At 37.3% G+C, this 23,222-nt stretch overlaps 1 long non-coding RNA gene across 1 annotated transcript in view; it reads right to left on the reverse strand.

The window, feature by feature from the left end:
• Positions 1 to 2,066: 2,066 nt before the first annotated feature.
• Positions 2,067 to 23,222, reverse strand: part of LOC144379479 (uncharacterized) — a 76,767-nt gene continuing 55,611 nt past the window's right edge. The window contains exon 3 of the long non-coding RNA XR_013442640.1: positions 2,067 to 2,636. This is a non-coding gene — a long non-coding RNA (uncharacterized LOC144379479). The remainder of the gene's footprint in view (positions 2,637 to 23,222) is intronic.

Below are 23,222 nucleotides of genomic sequence, written 5' to 3' on the forward strand. Positions count from 1 at the left end.
TTTGGATTTGCATCACAAAAAGGCAATTAATCCAGATTTTTCCCTTTCCCTCTTACTATCTTGTCCATTAAATTATTTGCAACTTAGTATTTGACTTATTTCTGGTTTTCCTCCTTGCTTTATGCCCATTCCTTCTGATCTAGATCTTTAGATTTATCTGACACTGTCTCTTTCCCTTTGAGTTCATCTTCATTACTACTGTTAGAACGAACTATCTAAAATTTAAAACTGTCAATTTTACTACCTTATTCTAAATATTCAGTGCTACCCACCACTTGCACTCCAAAGACCACATTTCCCAGAATAGTATCAAAGAACCATGATTAATAGCCACTATCTCTGTAGGGTCATCTTCTGTAATTCTTCCCTGATTTAACTCCAGTAGATACAAACTTACTTGTGTTTTTCTGTAAATTTGATACTGTTTCATAATTCAGTGGATTTTTAAAATACATTTGCCAAGAATGTCCTCCCGCTTTTCTTTAGCTAACTCCTATTCATCTGGATTCAATACAGCTTTCACCTCTAGAATGACTTCCTGACTCTCCCCAGGATGGAATGACTGGTCTTTCATTCTTCACTCATAGCACCTTCTATCTCTGTCTGATTACAGAATAGTTTGCTCATCACTGTATACTGTATTATATGATGTTTTATGTTTCTTAAAGACAGAAACAGTCTTATTATTGGGAGAGCCTCAGAATCTAATATGGTACCAGGAAAATAGTTGGCAAAAAATAAAGCTGTGTTGCATTACCAAGAAATTTTTTGACAACTTTGCATTAGTTTGCTTATATGCTCTTGCTCTTCTTTTAAATATTTTGCTCTCATGTATATTTCAAGTAGAGAATTTCTTTTTTTGCAAATACACATGTTTTCACAGTCATGGAAAATCCTACTATACTCTAACTCATGATGAAGTTATAACTTAATGCTAATTTAAATAAGGTAGATTCTATTTTAGAACTTGAATTTGGAGATATTAATCCAGCCCTCCAGCTCTCCAGTTTATTTATTTGTTAAATGAAGAAATTGTACTAGATGAGAATCAAAGTTCTTCTAAGAAGTTCCAAGGATTTGTTAGCTGCTATTTGGAAAAAAATAATGTCTTGTAGAAGCTTATAAGCAAATAGGCAGACCTGGATATCAGTAGCAAAAGAGGATTCCTCTTTTTCCTGAAGAGCTAGGAGACAGGCATCTGGTCCCCAGAGACAGAAGAGGAGAGCTAGGCTGAACGTTTGACTGATTTCCCATTTTCTACGAATGTGCCTTTAATCGTGACCCCATAATAAGAAGCCATACGTGAGACAGTTTGCTTTCCTTTTATCTTCTGTTTTGGGTTATGACCAAAATAATATAAAATAATATAAGAATAATATCACATTTTTATTGAAAGAAATGGTATCAAGGGCTTCCCTTTAGTATAAGCAATACTATTTGGTTACTTGGGAAAATCACAAGGTAAAATCTAGAACTAATGAGGCCTATTTCCCAAACTAAAGCAGTTTCAGTAATTTATGAGTCACCATGACACGTTTTCTCTTGTGACCAATTCACAATTTAGCTCTGCTGCAATCTATCAGAGATAAAAACAATTTCCTAGGGTTTTAATTCTTCCTGCATATTCTAATTGCTTCCAGCTGTAGCCAAGCTGATTCTGGATGAACCTGCACACAGCATTAAATGGAAAAATAAGAGCTCCAATTGTATCCCATTTAAAAACATAATCTGGATGCCACAATATGTTTTATCAGGCTCACACAAAACTTAGCAGCAACCCTCTCAACTATCTTGAAAGTAGCTGGTGAACCAAAGAAAATACAAGAACATATTCTCATTCCCACCTTTACAGTTTCAAGTATCATTTATCATCATGGAGTTTTGTATAGCATTAGAGATGTTCTTACTCCTTTCCAAGCAGAAATGTACAAAGTGACTTACTTTACAGTAGAGAATCCACACATCATTCATAGATGAGCTTTCGGATTTAACAGAGCACAAGAGGTCTTCAATAAGTTGCCATTTTAAAGGGATACCTATCAAATGGTTCAAAGATGATGCAATGATGTCCACATTTAGATTACAGATGGCTTCCCAATCTCTCTTCCACTGTCTTGGGATTTTATTTACTTCTGGTGTGTGTTCATGGGTGTGTGTGTGTGTGTGTGTGTTAGGAATGGGACCTCCAGAAATAGGGAATCCTTTTGATGGGAATGTGGACAGGAATAAAAAAGGTATTAGCATCAGCATATGGCAGTTTCCATATAATCTTGCTTTTTTGCCTTTTGCTTTATAACTCATCACTACCGAGGTGGTGTAATGTATCGGTTTTTCCCAGGACTGCTGTAACAAATAATCACAAACTTGACGACTGAAGACAAAATAAATTTATTCTATCACAGTTCTGAAAATCAGAAGTAGAAAATCCAGGTGTTGGTAGAGTCATGCTCCCTCTGAAAGCTCTAGGGTAGACTCCTTTCTTGCCTCTTCCAGCTTCTGGGGGCTCCCAGTGTCCCTTAGCTTGTGACTGAAAATTTCCAATCTCTGCTTCCAGCTTCTCATGACCTTCTCCTCCTCTATTCTGTATCTTCTCCTCTTCTATCTCTTAGAAGGACATTTGCCATTGGATTTAAGACCTACCAGAGGAAACCAGGATAATTTCATCTCAAAATCATTAACTTATTTATAAAGAACCCCCCCCTTTTTTTTTTTTTTACAAATAAGGTCACATTTACAGTTTCCAGGGATTAGGATGTGGACATGTGTTTTTTGAGTATGGCAGCCATTCAGTCCATTACTAAATAGTCCGAGTCACCAAGGATATAGCTACAGGGAAATATGATCTACTTCTCTGGATCTGGCAACCAAGTTCCTTCTGAGTGTCCTTGTATGGAGAGGACTTGGAGAATTTCCTGATTGCTCAGGAAAATCTTAATTACAAAAATGTGATTGGCTGCTGCGTATCTCCAAACTGTAGAATGAGGAAAAATGATGTGCAAAGGAAAGCAAGGCAGAATCATCCTGCAATCCTCTTCCACGAGATCTGAAGAATTCCATGAGGAATGGACAAAGTCATAAATTAATGCATTTCGATCTTTAGTGTCAAGTTTATATAGAGATTTTTTTCCCATTCCTACAAAAATTTATTGAGTACCCACTATATACTAACTACTCTTTAGTATGCTAAATATGTTATAAACACAGAGAAGCAACTGTCTTGTAAGCCAGACAAGAATGCGCTAACACTCAGGTCTGCAAACTCCTGGTTCCCTGTTTACACACAGAGAAAATATGGCACATGCTGGAAAAAACAAAATAAAAAGTAAAAAAAAAAAAAAAATCCAAAAAACTAGGCAAATGTAAAATTCTAGACAGATTTGTAAATGTCAAGTTGTACTAAATGGAAAGTCCTGTATACCTGAATAGTTCTGGATGTTTGAAAATCACTTCAATGTCGAACTGTGCCTATCTTCTCTTCAGAACAGTTTTTTGTTCAGTGTGCTTTTAATAAAGATGGGATAACAGCAATAATGCTGTTGGGGATCAGTAAACAGAACTTAAGACTAGAATATAATATTGTTGTGTTCTCATGACTGCAATATGGGAAAAGAAAGAATGATATGATTAATACATATGCTTTCTCTTGCCATGGCTGTGAGGTAAAGATGATCTTCAGCATTTATGGAAGCTGTAACAAGATAAAATGCTTCTCAACAGTACTCATTCACATTCCAAATATTCACTAGCATGATAGGTAGCTTTAGCATAACTCTTCATTTTTTTTTTATATTTTAGCTCAAATGATATGCACGTAAATGTTGACATTTTCTAGAGAGGAGGAAATTTTCAGAACAAGGGTTGGTATACACATTTTTTCATTGTTGCTTTTTCTCTGTTCGTTGCACCCTTGTTCTGGTTTAAAGTCATGGCAATCTCCCACCTTGCTGACATGTCAAACAAAAGAACAGGAATTTTCTAAGTAAATGCTTGAGCTGTCTCTTAAATTCTTCCTTCAACACCAGGCTCTTCCCTTCTGCGCATTTAATTAAGTTTGTAAGGCAATTAACTCTCCTAATCTCTACAGCCATAACTGTAAGTGTTCTGATTTTAAATCATAGTTCTTTGGAAACTTACTAGCTATTTCTTCATAATCCTGTGCACGAGCGTCAGATTGGTCGTCATCAAAAGCTAGTTTTATTTCAGAAGTAATTTCAAAGTCAACCAGCATCATAACAACACAATTTGGGTTTCCCCTTCCTTTTCTGCTCAAAAGAGTCAGAAAACCACAACTGGTAATGTTTGTTACTTATGATTAAGTCAAGTGATCTCCAGGAAGCATAATGAATGAGTTCCTATAATGCCAGGATCCTGACAAGAGTTTCTTGCTCATCAGCCTCTGTTTCTCCTGTTCAGAAGCTGCAGAAGTATGTTTCTATAATGCATACTTCCCTAATGACCTTGTCGGGTCGCCTTCATATCATTTCCCTGCACTATGGAGACAGCATGCTTTTCTGCTGCAAAGGCCTTCTTCTTTTTTATGTGAAACATAAGTCTGAATATTTTGACTCTGTGAAGAGCTTTAGACAGATTAGTGAATAATGATAAGCGAATAAAGCAGAAACATAATCTGTATTTTTGGAAACATGTTTATTTCTTAAAATAAGCTAAAAATATTGCATCATTTTCTATTTCCATATGGCTCACTGGAATCTCAATATTTTCCATTGTCTGCTGGAGAATGAACTTCTTTAGCTCTTTTTAAGTTTCCAAGCTATTTCTGGATCTCAGTTATAATGCACAGGCTGAATCATTCACATTCTTTCTGAGACTCAAGTTGGCTCAAGGCCAAGGAATTCAGAGGAATTTCCATGAATCTTATTTTAGTCCTATCTTTGTAAAAGGCCATGAATTATCTTAATAGAGTATCTGTTAAGCAATAGTGAAGTAAGCTTTTATTTCAATAACTCATCTGAAGGAAAATACAAATGTAAAAAAAAAAAAAAATCTTTGTGAGTAGTTAAGATGACAGGCTCTGGACTCATTCAGTCCTGAGTTCGAATTCTGTCCATTGGTAGTTGTGTGACTTTAATAAGCCTTTCTTAACTTTGCCCACAGCTTAGTCTTTTCATCTCTAACATTAAGATCTGGAAGCTCAAAATCTCCCATGATTATTTCAGTAATTAAAAAAGATAACATCTATGGAGCCCTTAAGTAAAATGCCTAATACAGTATACACATAAATATTATTGTTAAAATCTACATACAAGAATAAATCATACAAGCATAATATTTTGAGAAAACAAATCTTTAGTCCTTCACAAAAAAGCTATCTGTATGTCTACAGGGAACCAATAATAATAGACTAAGAAATGAAAGTACAACTGTCAGACAAAGATAAACACAGAACTTCTGTTCAATCAGAAGGATTCCGCCAGGAACTCCTTTAGAAGAACACTTCGGCTCAGCTATTATCTTATATTTTTATTATAAATATTGCTTATTTGACTTTCAAAACAAGCACACTTTCAAGACATTTTAGAAGAGAACAAAACCAGCAGATCTGGGTGAAGTGAAAGTGACTTTAATAACTAATTGTTTTAAAACCTACAAGGAAATGAGTATCATTTTGCTAATATCTCTCTGAATGTGTTCTTGACCTACCTTTCCTGCCCATTTTCTTCTAACAAGGTTATTCCGGGCAGACAGCTAGCATATGATAAATGTGTACTATGAGTAATTTATTGTTTGTAGGACTCACTGAACAAAGACAAAGGACTTAAAAAAAAAAGTAATCAGCTGCTTCTGGGGTGTTTCATTGCCTTAAACTTGAAATATTAATTAATACTTTAAAGAGCTACACTTTAATTTTACTCCTACGTAAGTACGGAAGCAATACAACTCTGGGACTACAGAAACTGCTTTTCAGCAATGGTTTCATTTTGTTCATGTAGTCATGTCTGCCACACTTTATGGAATTTGCTAGTGAATGCATTATCATCTATCTTATTAGGTCCCTTGCAGTGCATCATTCTAGAGGTGCACAGGTGAGCTGCGGTTTCCCAAAGAATAAAAGGAAAGCATATGCCCACTGGCCGGAAATTAGTTATGTGAATGTCAGTAAGCAGGTTTAACTATGTAACGTTTATAAAATGGACTAGGGGATTCATTACCTAGACCATTAGAATAATTTTGAAAGTCACAAAGTGTCATAGTCCTCCCTTTAAACATGTCATGCTATCCAATGTGGTACATATTTACATAATTGCCTTGCAGGTTTTTTGGCTTGATCTGAGCAGAAAGATCTTGAGATGTACCTGGGTCCACACATGGTTGAAATGATAGAACTACGTTCGAGGCAAAGTTTAAAAGTAGGTTCTCATAAATTCTCGTAAACCTATGCATCTAGGTAGAAGGTTTGGTGGCCAAGAACTTAAAAGCATGTTTTATATAGAGGAATAGATTGATAGAGAAAATACTGACCAGATAACCAGATTATACTAGAAAATTCTACTCACATTCAGACGTAATTCCCTGGGGTAAATTAATGTTTCAGATGTATATGGAAATACATAAGCATTATTTAATCAATCAACCAGTCAGTTAATTAATTAATTAATGTATTTTATGCTTGACTAGAGAGATCAATAAATAAATCACTTCCATTAAAATACATATCTCCAGTTTAGAAGGACTAAGAAAGGGCTAAGACAACATTTAAGGCATTGAAAGGAATTCACCCTTTCTCTTATTTTAACGTTTGGGCTGTGTCTTGAATCCTAAATATATCTATGGAATCATCAGGCTGATTTCAAAACTTAACCGGTCCCTAAGAAGTTGATTCATTATCTCCTTTAATCCTTGAATCTGAAAGTAATCACTACAGTTTATTAGGTTATATATTATTTAATAATAAGATAGAATGAAGCAAATTCCCCATTCATCTCAGCCCCACCATCAGCCCAGAGAGTTCTCCTAAAGGCAGGATGGCTGTGGGGTCCAGACCTCAGCACAGAGACTCTTCCTTTGTTTAGCTGAGCCGCACTCAATGGTTTGCCAGTCTTCCAGCGCATAGGAATCGCCAGGGAGGGGCACACTGTACCATGCACACCTAACTTTATAGTCAATTTACAGGAGATTCAAAGATAATTAGGACTACTAGCATGCTTTTTTTTTTTTTTTTTGGTCTTTGCAAGAAAAATCTAAGATCAAATCCCTGCAGAATTGTAACTCTTCTAATTGTAGCCTGACATGGATACTAGTTATTATACCATTTCCATAGTGGTTTCCAATTGCTACATTCAGTCCAATTTATTCAAGTCACTGAGAACAATTATTAAGAGCTTTATGAGACTCCTGTAAAAAAAAATAGAAGTCGCCAAGTCTTAAGAAAGAAAAAAATTAAAACTTACATCTCTATTTAGGTTTCCAGCTCTAAGATTTAGTTTAGCAAATTTTTTGCTCAAATGCTAACTGCAATTCAGAGTCATTTAAAAGACAATATAGATGTGCCTCTCTGCCAGGAAAATATTCCTCAAAAGAGAGCAAGGGGGGAAAAAGTTATACACTTGATTTCTATAAATATTTCCTCAAAAGCTACTTAATATAATAGTAAAGACTATTCCAGATGGCTCTGTTTGGCTGACATGGTAATTCTTCCAATAACTATAAAAGTGAGATGATGAATCATTACTACAGCAATTGGGAGACTTAGTTTTCTTAAAATGGAATCCCATTCAAAAACAAATTAAACCAACTGAATGTTGAACTCATTCTCTCAAATCCAGGACCACTCTAGGGACTTATAGGAAGGAAAATCAAGGTTTTATAGTTACCCTTTGATGGAATGTCAGCTTATATAATAAGGTTTCCCCCACCTGCCCCCTCACTATTAACAGACTTTATTTTTTCAGCAGTTTTAGGTTCACAGGAAAACCGAGTGGACGATACAGAACTTTCCCTTATACCCCTGCCCCAACGGTGCAAGCCTCCCCAATTGTATAAATATATAATATATATATGTATACATATATATATATACACACATGTTTAGGCTGTGTGTATTCCAGACTGAGAATGGGAGAAGCTGGCAACCAAGAAACATCCATAGACACAGACCAAAAAAGTCCCAAGAAAAGTTGCTCTGTCTTCCCAAAGAACCAAGAAAAGGGGCGACCTGACAAAACAGAATACATCTGGGCAACGCTCTACTTGAGACACACACTGTAGAACCCCACCCCCTCCAGCCCCCACAGGCCTCCAGCAAAGGTCAAGTGGAAAGCCTAGATTTTCACCCTGGCGGGGTTGTGACAGGGATCTCCGTCCCCACAATGCTAAGGAAGGCAGAAGGAAGAGCCAGACTTTCTATACCTGCTGAGCTTCATGCCACAATGGAGTTCGTGGAGCGCATGTGGGAAGTCTGGACTTGAACCTCTGCCTGATTCTAGCAAGGCCCTCCCATCACTTTCCACTTGCTGGTGTCTTAGCAAACCTAGTGTAAAACTGGGCCTTTCGCCACCAATAAACCATCAAGACTGCCACGCTGCGACCATGGTAGTGAAAGCCATGTTGGGTGCAGGACCGAGGGGTCCCTCCCTCTCCTGGCCAGTTGGCACCAGACAGAGACCTACACTCCCACCTGCAGTAAGGAGAAGCACCCCTTACCCAACCGTGTCAACAGAGACTGATCCGGGAACCTGGACTTCAACTCCCATCCGGCAAAAACCAGACAACACACCTCCCCCACTGAAACTTCAGAGGAAGCCTGCAAAAACACAAGATTTAAATAAGATCCAGAGTCTCATAACATAATACTCAAAATGTCCATGTCTTTTTTTGTTTAAGATTTTATTTATTTAATTTGAGAGAGAGAGAGAGAAGAAAGATAAAAAACTAGAATAGCTAAAATGATTTTGAAGAAAGAGGCAAAAGTGGAAGGAATAACTCGGAGACGTTTCAAGGCTCAGTATGGAGCTATAGTAACTGTCTGTGAGGTGCCAGCAAAGGGATGGACACACAGATCGAGGACATCGAGGGGAGAGCCCACAGAGCCCTCATATGAGTACGACCAGGTGACTGTTCTCTTTACAGAGGTGGAAAAGCAATTTGATGCAGAAAGGATAAGCTTTGAACTAAATGGTGCTGGAGCACTGGATATCCAAAGGCAAATAATAATAATAGTAATAATAACATATAAATAAATATACAAACAGACAAATAAGAAACCTTTACCAAACTTCACAACTTATACAAAATTTCACTCAAAATTAATTGTAGGATTAACTGTAATATATAGAACAGTATAATAGTCAGATGACAACATAGGAAAAATCTTTGAGATGTAGAGCAGGGTGAAGATTTCTTGGACAAAAACCCAAAAACATGATCCATAGGGGGAAAAAATGATAAACTGAACTACATCAAAATTAAAATAAAAATTTACTCTGAAAAAGATGGTTCAAGAGGATAAAAATACAAGTTACAAACTCTGAGGAAATATTTGTGAACCATGCATCTGTCGAAGGACTCATATCTAGAATAAATAAAGAGTTCTAAAAATTCTATAGCAAAAAAAAAAACTAAACAATCCAGTTAGAAAATGGCAAAAAATAATAAAGAGACATTTCTATAAAGAGCATATTCAGATGGAAAATAAGCACATAAAACAGATATTCAACATCACTGGCCATTAGGGAAATGCAGTTAAAGGTCACCCTGAGATGTCATTCCATACCTATAAGTCTTGCTAAAATTCAAAATATGGACAACACAAAAACTACCAAGGATGTGGAAAAACTGAATCTGTCATACATAGCTGGTATTTAAATGGAATATAAGTGGAAAAAACCATCCTGGAAAATATTTGACATTTTCTTTAAAAAGTAAGCATACACTTACCGTAGAACCCAGTAACTGCGCCCTTGGGCATTTATCCCAGAAAAATGAAAATTTATGTCTACACAAAAACCTGTACATGGATGTTCATAGGAGTTCTATTTGTAATAGCCAAAAAATGAAAACACATAAATATTCCTCAAAAGGTAGTGGTTTTTTTTGTTTTTTGTTTTTTAAAGATTTTATTTGTTTATTTGACAGACAGTGAGAGAGGGAACACAAGCAGGGGGAGAGGGAGAGGGAGCAGCAGACTCCCCGCTGAGCAGGGAGCCCGATGCGGGGCTCGATCCCAGGACCTGGGATCATGACCTGAGCTGAAGGCAGACGCTTAACGACTGAGCCACCCAGGCGCCACAAAAGGTAGTGTTAAACACAGCTGTATTTCCATGCCATGGAATAACACTATAGTAACCTGTAGTAATGATAAAAAGGAACAGACCATTGATAACATGCACCACCTTGGATGAATCTCAAAAGCATTATGAGGAGTAAAAAGGGACAATCTCAAAAATATCAAATACTGTGTGTTTCCACTTATATAACATTCTTGAAATGACAAATTTATAAAGATGTTGAACAGGTTAGGGTTTGTCAGAGTTCAGGAGCCGTGGGGGTAAGGTGGTGAAGGTATAACTTGAAAAGGGTATCTTGGGGGAGCTCTTTGGGGTAATAGACTCATTCTATACCTTGGATTCTGGGAGGGTGGGAAGCCACGTATATAATGAACTGACACGGAACTCTGAATATCCACTGTACTAATGTCAATCTCCTGGCTTTCGTATTGTACTGTAATTACGTAAGATGAAACCAGTGAGAGAAACTAGGTAAAGAGAACAGGGGAACTCCATGCTGTCTTTGCAACTTCATGTGAATCTATAATTATTTCAAAATGAAAAGTTTTAAAAAAATTTTAAAACTTGTTCTATAAAATAAAAGTGGTGAGGAAGCATTGCATATAGCAGTTCAGCTTTAAGAATCACGAAATATATTAACACACGAAAGCTCCCAATGTGCTTAGTGAAGAAAACATATTTGATTAACTTCACCATTCCCAAATTTTAAATCAAAGAACACAACTTGGGCATCTCTTCTGTAAGGAGAAAATGGTGGCTAGCATATAAAAATATGAAGGGGCACAAAATCTGGCTAGCCAAAACTTTCTTTATTTGGTTCTGGAATTATCTACATGGAAATTGTACAAACATAAGAAATGCTACTATTTGCTCATTTAGTTAACAGACTTGAATGGAGAAGGATGAAAAAGAAAGTTTTTAAACTACTTTCCTTAAATTTAGAACAGACACTGGGTACAAAAAAAGGCACTTAAAAGGATTTTTGAACCCAGACTTAAAAAGAAAATGGCAGAATCTTTTGAAGGACATGAAAAGATAAATAAACGTGCTGAAGTTATCCATGGAACAGTCAATTATGTTATCCTGTTTTCAGGAAGTGAGGGTTAGCAGTATTTTTGATAATACACAGTGTTTCCTAAACAAATTGGTTTTCTACCTTGCCATTTTTGTGATGAAATAATTTCAGTTCTTATGAGCCCTCGTTTTTATTTTCTATACAAAAAGCAAAGAAGATTTTCTTCCATGGTTTTCAAAGCCATTTTGCTCACAGTGGCTTCCATTTAGGCAAAAAGCCTATATTTGAAATTTTACATTTTCTTACATATAAAGGAGTTTTCCAGCTGCATAACTACATATAATTTTGCAAAATTTACCTTAGAAGTCTGGAGTCAAAATATTCCTGAAATTTGGAGATAATTAAAATTTTCAGGATAGCTATTGCTTGAAATTAAAATACCTCATATCTTAACCAATAATTGGGACATGCTTTTAAAACATATTTTAAAGAATTGGTATGAAGACAAAATCAATTCATCACTTGAAAGAAAATATATATAGCCATTAGATACGATGCTCTGGAAAATATGCAATTATTGTATTTTTAAACCTTTTTTAAAAAAATAAACTATATTTTTAGATTATGCCCTAAGCCGAAATCAAGAATCAGATGCTCAACCAACTGAGCCACTCACGTGTCCCTGTATTCTTTTAATTTTTATAGGAGTACGATAATCTTGATTACTGCAGTTATCTAATACTTTTTGATAGTTTAATTTAAATTCTCCATCACTTTCTTTTTTCAATTTTCATTTTTTTTTCTTCTGGGTGAACTCCAGATTCACTTTATTTGATTACTCTAAAATTCAAGTGGGATATCACTGTAATTGTAGCAATTCTATACATTAATTTGGGAGTATATCTTTACTGCATTTACTTTTCTTGAAACATTCTAGACAAGCCTATCCTTTACATATAAATGAATACTTATGTGTGCATACCAGCTTAAAAATCCATGGGAACCAAAGACAAAGGAAAACATACAGCCATACAAAAGCTTGTATATGCATGTTCACAGCAGTATTATTCAATATAGCCAAAAAGTGAAAACAATCCAAATGCCTGTCTATCAAGTGATGAATAAGTAAAATGCGGTATAGAATTTTATTTAGCAAAAACACACACACAAACATACACAAAAACAAACAAACAAAAAAACAAAACAGGAATGCAGTACTAATACATCCTAATAAGGCATGTGTGAAACTTGAAAACATTATACCACATCAAAGAAGCATGTCACAAACACCATATATGGAATGTCCAGGAAGAGAAAAATCTGAGACAGAAAGTAAATTACTGATTGTTTAGGTCCAGGAGTGTTGCAGGGGACATTTAAAGTAACTACTAAGAGGTTCAGTGTTTCTTTTTCTGGTATGGTGAAAATGTTCTACAATTGATATGGTGATGGTAGCTCAACTTTGTGAATATACTGAAAACAGGTGAATCATACGCTTTAAATCAGTAAGTGGCATGGTGTGTGAAATATATCCCAATAAAGCTGTTTAAAAAAAATACACAGGAACTCAATGTACTCCACAGTCATATTACCTTTGCTCTTCTGCAGACATAACCACTAGCCTTAATTTGGTACTTATTATGTCTTTGCATGTTTTTATATATAGTACAAAGTATCAGTACCTGTACTTGAAACTTGATAAAATATTATATTACATATGTTCTTTTAAAACTTTCTTTGTTTCCTGAATGTCAAGTTGGAGATTTTTATCTCTATTGTCCTATAAGCTAGAATTCATTCATTTTAACAGTTATCCAAAGAAACTATAATTTACTTATCCATGCAACTACTGTTCAACAGATAGGTTATTTCTTTTTTTTTTTTTTTGTATTACAGACAATGCTCTTGTAGACACACAGTATCGATCAATTCCCATAAATAATGTGGCAAGTTTCCACCACTTCCATTAAGGTCTTTATTGTTTTTTAGCAGTATTTTAGAATATTCTGTTATGGATGTTATTCCTATAGATATTCTTTCTAGATACTACATATGGACTGCTGCTTTTGTGAGCATGATCATCTCTCCTTCTCTATATTTAACTGGTTATCAGTGGTCTATAACATGTTATTTTTTTAATATTGTTTTTGTTAACGTATTCTACTAAAGTTCTAAGTGTTTCTCTTTGATCCTCTTGAGTTTTCTAAAATAGCAGAATGTAACCTCTTTCCAAGAGCTATACTCCCTATTGCTGCTACATGACTCATTGTATTAACTAGATGTTTCAGAATTATGGGTTAGAAAGACTCTGTCTTTTTCAATATCTGTTTTTTCCCAACTAACCATGTAAGTGGAGACTAGTTTAAAATAGGTGTTTTAAATCAGTATAATAAATCAATAAATTTATTAAAAGTTGCTTCATTTTTTTGGAGATTGATATGTTTTCATCATATTGCCTATACATAGGTTTTTAAATATTTAAGCCAATATATTCTTTAAAAAAAGATTGATTTATTTATTAGAGAGAGAGAGAGAGATTGAAAGCACAAGCAGGGGGAGAGGCAGAAGGAGAGAGAATCTCAAGCAGACTCCCCACTGAGCACAGAGCCTGACACGGGGCTCAGTCTCACAACACTGAGATCATGAACTGAGCCTAAATCAAGAATCAGACGCTTAACCGACTGAGCCACCCAGGTGCCCCTTAAACCAACATATTCTAAGAGTATTTAAAATACTTGCTCAACAAAATTATTCAGAGGTTTTGATCATTTCCTTCTAATTAATTATTTGTCTCCTAGCAAACGACCACTAAACGACTTCACTTACAGCAGGCTTTGCCATTCCTTCGACAGTTTCCTCTGCTAGTTCTCAGTTAGGACTCCTTAATGAGATGCCACCTTACATCATTGTTCCTACTGTGATTTTCTATACAGGAAATAACTTCATCATCTTCTCTTATCTACTTATGATCCCTTATGTACAATCTGGTGATTGCTCAACAACCCTGTGATAATAAGACACAATAACAGAAACCCTGAAAATTAAAACAATGATCATTTATTCTAATTAATCAATTTCTGATTGCCACATGGTTTGTAGTAAGACCGTGTGTACATGTTGTCGACACCCGAGGGTGCCCAGCCAAGGGGATGCGGGGCAGCCACACTGAAGCCTGAGCTCTTGTTACCAAGCTGTGTCACGGTTTTGACAGAGCACCTTTCCTTGTGGGCCAGACGTACCGCTATCTGAGAACAAAGTCGGGCTACACATTGGTATCTGACCTTTATTTTCATCTTTGTATTTCATTAGTGTGGCTGAGGAAGCCAGGAATATGCTTCTAGAACAGAAGCATTGTAGCCTCTGTCATTTACTGCCCAAATAGGGACACTTGCAAGTTTTGGGTTTTTTTTAAGTTTATTTATTTATTTTAGAGAGAGAAAGAGAGAGAGAGAGAATGCAAGCAGGGGTAGAGGAGGAGGGAGAGAGAACAATCTCCAGCAGGCTGTCTGCTGAGCATGGAGCCCAACATGGGGCTTGATCTCAGGACCCTGAGATCATGACCTGCGCTGAAACCAAGAGTCAGATGCTCAACCAACTGAGCCACCCAGGTGCCCCTGAAAGGAAAAAGTTTTTAATAAATTACACAGGCAACAGGACTGAACTTCTGCAAATCAGGACATCTGGTCAAGCAAGCCATTATATATTTGAGAACTTTCCTATGGAAGAAGAATAAAAAATAAGACAAAGATAGGTCAGTGCCTGGCACTGCAGAGGTAATTAAAACAAACAAAACGATGAAATGATACCGCAGGATGCAGGGTATATGTTTATGAGAAGGTCAAGAAGTAGTAAGATCTCCACTTCTGAAAATATTTTTTCAGTCTTTCCCTATATATCCCCCTCTCTATCTCTTTCCCCACCTCTCACCCCACCCCCCCAATAGATGTTACAAGAATAGAGAGGTCAGAAAGAAAATAGCCTTTCTTCTGTTTCATTATAAAAATAAATTCACTATGATCCTAATTGTAAGTATGGCCCCCTGACTTATGGAATTCATCCCTGGAACACCTTTTATATTTAAAAGAAGAATGGAGGGGAAAGGCATTTCAGCCCTGTGAGATATATATTACTCTCAACCATATCTATGTCAAATATTAATTTTAGCAAAATTGAAATATATTTTAAGTCAAATTTATCATTAAATATATTAAACAGGTTTTTGTGATTTTTTTTAAGAGAACAGTAAAACACTCTCCTCTAATTGCATTCAAATTACTGTAGAGTTCTTTAAATTTTACTTTCTCGGGGTGCCTGGGTGGCTCAGTCGTTGGGCGTCTGCCTTCGGCTCAGGTCATGATCCCAGGGTCCTGGGATTGAGCCTCACATCGGGCTCCCTGCTCGGCCGGGAGCCTGCTTCTCCTTCTTCCACTCCCCCTGCTCATGTTCCCTCTCTAGCTGTCTTTCTCTCTGTCAAATAAATAAATAAAATCTTTTAAAAAAAAAATAAATAAATTTTACTTCCTCGCCACACTACGTCTGAGCTCCAGGGTTGTGGTGAAACTTTGTGGCCGATGATTTCAGGTGCATGATGAGTCCAAGCAATGGAAACTGCTGGTCATCTGGCCACCTTTTTGGTCAATAACATGAAACATTTGTTTTCAGTAATAATTGTTGGTCATCCATAGAGTTGCTGCTTGCTTGTCCCTGTTTTTTAATTCCTGTGAAGTAGACGATGATGGGAAAAGCTTTAAGCACTGCTAGAAACAGCTGACAGTTCAGACTGTCTTTTTCTGGCCAAGAAATGCTAACTTAACTTCGTCTGTTTTGTAATCCGGGACACTGCTTCTGAGAGAGACCCAGTGAGTAAAGACCAAGACAAAAATTAGAGTGTTACTTAGGCCTTTCAAAGTGGGAAATATGACTTGTGTTTTTAATATTTTTATGAGTATTGTATGTTTATTAAAATTAATATCTCTAAAGGAGTAGTTGCTACTATAGAGATCCAGGCACGTTTATTACTGAGAAAAGGCAGAGTTGAAATCTTAACATTTAGCTGGGGGAACAAAGAAGGAATCTGTTTGGGGCGCCTGGGTGGCTCAGTCGTTAAGCATCTGCCTTCAGCTCAGGTCATGATCCCAGGGTCCTGGGATCGAGCCCCGCATTGGGCTCCCTGCTCCGCAGGAAGCCTGCTTCTCCTTCTCCCACTCCCCCTGCTTGTGTTCCCTCTCTCGCACTCTCTCTCTCTCTCTGTCAAATAAATAAATAAAATCTTAAAAAAAAAAAAAAAAAGAAGGAATCTGTTTAAAGTGAGTTGGAAAAGCTATTTTCTTCTCCCTTTTATTAAACAAGTCATCAAATAACTAATGTCACATGTTGGTTCATTTAGCAAACATACATGAGGGCTAATTATGTGCTAGCCTCAAACTTTCTCTCAAAATTATAATCCAGTGAGCACTAGATAGGACTGTGATATATATTCTAGACCCCAAAGAAGAATGCATGACAGACAGAAAATGATGTAAAGAGAGGAGAACAGGTGTGCCTGGAAAATCTGGATGTATACTAACATTTCCCTTATCTGAAGATTAGAATTCCAACAACCTCAAATGTAGTCACTGGGAATCAACAGAGAACAGGGATTCTTATTGTCCATGACTCTTCCCCACATGAATCTCTGTTAGACTGAGATTTGGAGAAAAAGTGATATGAATATTGAAAGTCTCTATTTGAATAAAGGGGAAGAAAATGGAATTGATTTTTATATGTATTATAGTCCAGGTAGTATGTAAAGTTATGTTCAGTTGCATGATCTAATATATTCAATGCAGCAACCATGCAAAGGATACTCACTATGTTTACATATGAAATAAAAGGCTCATAGAACGTAATGTCAAACCAAATTTGAGGCAGAGTGTGAACTCAAAGCTTATGAAAATGATGGTGCTATCAAGGTTGTCCTCAGATGACTTCTTGGATTATAATATTATCTGTGCATATTTATGCGATTGGTAGAAAAAAACAGGTTTTACAAAAAGCAAATATATGGAAGACTGGGAAGAATATGAAAGATTGATTATACGTATCTTGTTTGAAAAAGTAAGCAATTTTAACCAATCCAGCTACTGAAGGCTGTTTTTGAGATACCATGATTTTCATTTCCATGCAGAGTAAATTTCTGAGATACCGTTGCTAGTTACTGAGCCAGGGCCTTGGTCCTACCTACTATTTTTCTTTTCTTATTTTTGTTGATTTTCTCAATGCTGACACCATAGTCCTCAAAAGGAGAGGACAGATGTCACTTCTAAAGCTTATCTCACTGTCTTCTCCAAATGTTTCTTAACCCTTAGTCATGGGCACCCATTGCAGTTGGAGGACATCACAGCATTTCCCTTTACTAATTAATTTTGAGTACATATTTTTCCAGATTACATAAAAATTATATCATGATGTGTTTGTAGAATTTTAGTCATACATACAACAGGAAAAGGATGGGAAAATCTAAATAATTGCTTTTAGTGTTCTAAGATGCCATCACTTACCAATGTAACAGTAAGAATAGGAAAGAAGAGGTGATGTTTGAATGTTACTTTAATTTTTTCCATCCTATCTGCTTAAAAAGTGACTATTTCTAACAAATACATTTTCTGTTAATACTTGCTATTTTTTCCTTATCTATCCAATACTGAGCTTCTAACATCTTTTCCCCCTCCTAAGAATTCGTTTGACAATATGCCTATCAATTTCTGACTAGTGGCATATTTTCTATCATATTAATTTGAAAACTTGTCCTCTTCTGCAGAGTTAAGATTTTCCCTTTGACCTACAGCACATCTTGTAGCTCTTGCCGAGGTCACATTGCAAATCCAGGAGCCACATGCAAGTGCTATTATTATATTACAGTTATGTGATGTAAACCAATTCATTTTTCTTATGTGCTATGGAGATACGATTGAAATGACAAATTGATAGACAGATAGCTACATTCCACTGGGTCCTGATTATAGTGCCATCAGTTCTTTCTTGTTAGTTCTGCCAAGTATTTGTTAAACTTACTGGAGTTCCTTCTGTTTGTTTCATTTGCCATTTTTTTTTTCTGTAACTAGAAAAATTTAGAAGCATCATGGGATTTTCATCAACTAATAAAATACAACAGTCTAAACAGATTACAAGGTACATAAATGAGAGAAGAAAATCTAGGTCACTAATTTCAGTTCAAATAAAATTAACATGGCTTATAGACCTCATAATGCTTTTTAATACCTCTGTCTTTAGCAACTCAAGAAGCTTTACAATTTTCAGGTGATTCTTACACAAAATGTGTGGCAGACAGATGGCTAATTTAACCTACCAGGAAAGAAAACTGCAGGGAAATTAAAAGCTAACCTGACCCACTTAAAGAACTGCTGAAAAAAATAATAACAAATGTGATTCCATTCTCTTTGTATTTTTTTTTTCTTTAAAAAAAATTCTTTTGGGGCACCTGGGTGGCTCAGTCGTTAAGCGTCTGCCTGCGGCTCAGGTCATGGTCCCAGGGTCCTGGGATCAAGCCCCGCATCGGGCTCCCTGCTCCGCGGGAAGCCTGCTTCTCCCTCTCCCACTCCCCCTGCTTGTGTTCCCTCTCTCACTGTGTCTCTCTCTGTCAAATAAATAAATAAAATCTTTAAAATAAATAAATAAAATTAAAAAAATAAAAAAATTCTATGAAGTTATGTTTACAGCACATGTAATCATTGCTTCCTGACGGCTCTGTCCCCAGATACTTCTACTCACTCCACCATTGAGGAGAACGGTATGTGTAGAACGAAGCTGCAAGCATGTTTTGGTAAGTTTCTAATGTTTTGGTAAAGTTTCTAATTTTGGAACCTCTGACCAAAGGCACTTTGCATTAACGCACAGGTGGTACAACAGTCTTTATATAACAAAATAAGTAAATGCAATTTTATCACGATGTGCTTTTTGCAAATATGAATCCAGAAGATACAACATAAGCATGTGGAGGCAATGTGGATGGTATCTCTCTTCTGTTTGAAAGTTTTCCATAGTTTCCAAATGTTCCATCATGAAATTGTTTTAAGATAATAAAAATCACTTCACCATATTATCTGTCCTTTTTTTAGAGTTCTCAGTAGAGGTGATTTATTATAATCATCATAGCTGGGGATGAAAACACACACACCTGTGCACACACACAATAAAATTTAAAGGCGCTTTATATCTATTTCTGAAATTTTAGTATACGCTTTTTCTACCCTGAATCTCTCTGTATTATTCTTAGGATGTCACTTTTTAAATTTCACAAATCACACAATAAAAGGTTAAAGCACATTCTGTCAAGTAACTGAGACAGGAGGCGGTTGAGTACATCTAAGTAGAGAAAGTGAGGACAGGCATTTGTCACTCAGAGGATTTAATTTCCTGACTTCTGAAAGTATTTCTGAGAAGGAGAAAGGGACAAAATCCTCTTGTCAGACGTGCTGCTAAGTTACCCTCAAGCAGCCTGGAGACAGACGTATCATCTCAATTGCTTTCTAAAGGAACATCCTGTTCAAATAATGATTATGTACTCCACATTCATCCTCATACAGGAAAAGGGTTATCATGACTCATTTATTTCCTTGGAAAAATCCATCAACATCTCAATTTATGTTAAGCTGAGATGAATAAAGAATCACATTTGTAACACAAATGAGCCACAGCAGCACACACTTGGTGATCGGACAGGTTAACTAACTTTTCCTCAAGAAAGTATTAATAGCCTTTCAGACTTAAATCTGTTCCCACATCTACAGCTTGAATCCTTACGTCCTCCACTGGTGAGAGATGCATTTAGGTGTCAGCAAGATGCTGGGGCCACTGAAAATCACGGGCAATACACAAGTCTTCATTCTCTCATTAATCTTAAGGTTTAACACATGTCACGCACCAAAGCAAAGAGGAAATTCCAAAGTCTAATTTTCCAGACTTCTCCTCTCCTTAATCCTACATGTTATTCACACAATAACTAAAATGATTTTTCAGATTTGTCACTTAAATCCTCCTTCTAGCTCTATTCCTCCTGCCCTAAATTCAGCCCACATGTCTGCCAAGATGTATCGATCAATCACCTCTCATCAAACCTCACTTTTTTGTATGCATAAAAACCAAAGACATGATTATTTTCCATCTCTGCAACTTTCCAACTCCGTTTCCCCCCGTATCTCAGTTTGGTTAATCAGCTTACACGGACAGTCTCTGGAAGTCTGTTTATTCCTCATGCCCCTCTTCCCTCTCATTGGAATTCAGAAAGTGATCTTCTTCTCCCACCTTATACAGGGATTGGGGAAAATGACTGAAAAACTGTGCATGTAAGGAAGTTTCTGATATGCAAATGTGCAAAGCTGTTCTGTCCTTTCCAAAGGACAGTCCTATCCTCCCTAAGATTGAGCCTGAGGAAAGAGAGGAGCGTGCCGAATGTAATTAGGACATCGGTATGAATTTGTTTAACCGTCTGTCCCACAGGAGGCCTAGAGTAAGAGGAAGGGTATATAAACAATCTGGCAAAAAAGAAAGGAACAATATGCTTTTCTTTAACTTCTTTACTTTTCCAAAAAAGTTCATGGACAGAGCCATGAATGATGAGGCTTTATCAGGATATCCTTGAGAAAGATAGTATCTGTTTTCAAAAATCCCCATTATTCTTGTCCAGTTTCCGAGTGCTGGAAAGAGGTAGGGAAAAAGGGACAGAAGAAGGGGAGAAGAAGAGCTGTCTCGCTAGCAGAAAAACACCTGATCAGCTTTGCTTCTTGAGCTGAGGGCTCTGTTTCCTTTGGCAAAGGAGGATAGGAGGATGAGACAAGTATCCCCCTGGGCATCTGGAAAAGAATAACAAAATCTAGAAGGATCTGGGTCTTCACTGCTACACTGCGCTTCTTCTGTGATTCTTCTCCAATTTCCGAATGGGCCAAATTTGACTGAGGTCACCTCATTTGCATGGGAAGAACGCCATGGACTGTTGGCCTCATCAGGACAGCCTTGGGGGATTTACTCAGCTCCTGTAGGAGGGCAGGGCTGGTTCTTATGAACAGAGGGTTCTCTGAAGTGGAAACTGGGTGCTGCATTTTCAAGGACTAATCAAATGACTCACCAAGGGAGACCAAGGAAAGGATTGCACACGTGTGCATAATCACAGCTGCTCAGCTCTGTCTGCACTGGAGTACAAGGAAGAGGAGTCCTCCAGAAGAAAATAAATGGAAAAGGGGAATAGTCAACTAGTGACAGGTCATTTTTGTGGAGGCTTGAACCACAACGTGAAGGGAACAGGTGATGTCTCCCACCATACTAATGACTTTTGGTAATTTACTGCCTTTGGCAGATCAGTCTTTTTGATTGGGTCCATGAGCAAGGACATAATCAGTGGCTTGCTAGAGGACGGAGTGATAAGTCAGGAGGAGATGGAAGAAGGGGGAGATGAAAATGACACAGCAGTGGACCTGGCTTGATCTCTGATTGACATTATCATTTGGGAAAAAGCACCAGGTCAGCCAAAGTTTTGTCTACTACAGTGTGCCACAGACTCATGTCTTGCCAGCAACCTAGAATTCTCTCCAAGTAGTTTCCATAAATTCTTCTAAAGGTGGGGTGGCACAGCTACCGTATCATGGAGCCTAAGACCTGGTTTCCATATTCTATTTGTCAACTCACTGACCATTCAGTAGCTCAGGTAAGCCCAGCATCACTTACTCTCAGAGTCTAGTTCCTGCATCCAAAACCCTGGGCTGGGCTATCCCACATCCTCCTGCTCTTGTGACACACCTTTTAGGTCCTTGTCTCCCATTTATAGCTCAATGTCTACTCTCTGTCAAGTTTATCTGCCTTTTGCAAATCTTAGCGATACCTTGAAGGCCTCATCTTGGAGTCATCAATAAACCCAGGGGCGGGGGGGATGGATAAAAGAAACATGACAACTTTTTCATCGGTTACTCTATAAACAGAGCTAGGAGGAGTATGATTAATCAGCCTTTCGTGTCTCCAGTCATATGTCTTGCTTTCTTTTTTTTCCCAGTGTTGACCCCCAACATTGTATGAGAAAAACCTTTCGTGATGATGAAGTTAACAGACTGCCTCTGGTGTCTGTGACCACCTTTGGTTGGGGCTGCAGTAATGGTGAGACTATCAGACACAAGTACACGGCCAATGGGAAATGGTATTTAGAATCTTCTGGATCAGGCAAAATTGAAAGAATATCCCATCAAAGGAGAGACAATTCATAGGTTCAACAACCGAGTGTAGACATCAGAAAGAATGAACCACAGTAGCTATGTGACTTGAAAGAAGAGACAAGATATAAGTTAGCCTTACCTTCTTAAAACTTGCCCATTTTAACTCAAGAAAAAGATTAATTATGGGATCTAATGATGCCTACTACTGTGTGCAGGGACTTCTGCTCCCTCCTGCCCCTGTAAAGCAGGAAGGTCACGCTTCTCTGGTAGGACCTGGGAATTGTGTCCCAGGCTCCCTTCTTACAGATGGCGGACCAGTCTTTCCTCACAGCCTGGGAGCTGGGGTGGGGGCACAGGGGTGCAGGGAAAGGTGCTTCCTGAAAGCCACTGATAGGGTGACTATCTTACTTATGTGCCAAACGGGGGTACTTCTGATAGTGCAAATGCATGCTAATCAGGAGGACACCTGGACAATCAGTGTATCAGGATAGGATATCAGTTACAGAAAATGGGGATCGAATCAGAACTGACATAATGAGAATACGTAGGAAGATCTGCTTGAGTACCAAGGCTACCTCAGCCTCCTACCACTTCAAGTTGCCAGGGATAAATCTGTCAGGTGCTTCTGGAGGCTGGCAAAGCTTCTGGAGGCTAGTTTTGGCCAAATGACTGCATTTTACCTAGAGGGAAGTTAGTGAAGCCTGTTTGGTGTACCTAAAAGGGATGGAATGTACTCTCTCCTTTCCCTTGCACTGTTCCTTCAGA

The sequence above is a fragment of the Halichoerus grypus genome, chromosome 11 (assembly GCF_964656455.1).
Source record: "Halichoerus grypus chromosome 11, mHalGry1.hap1.1, whole genome shotgun sequence".
Taxonomy (NCBI): Eukaryota; Metazoa; Chordata; class Mammalia; order Carnivora; family Phocidae; genus Halichoerus; species Halichoerus grypus.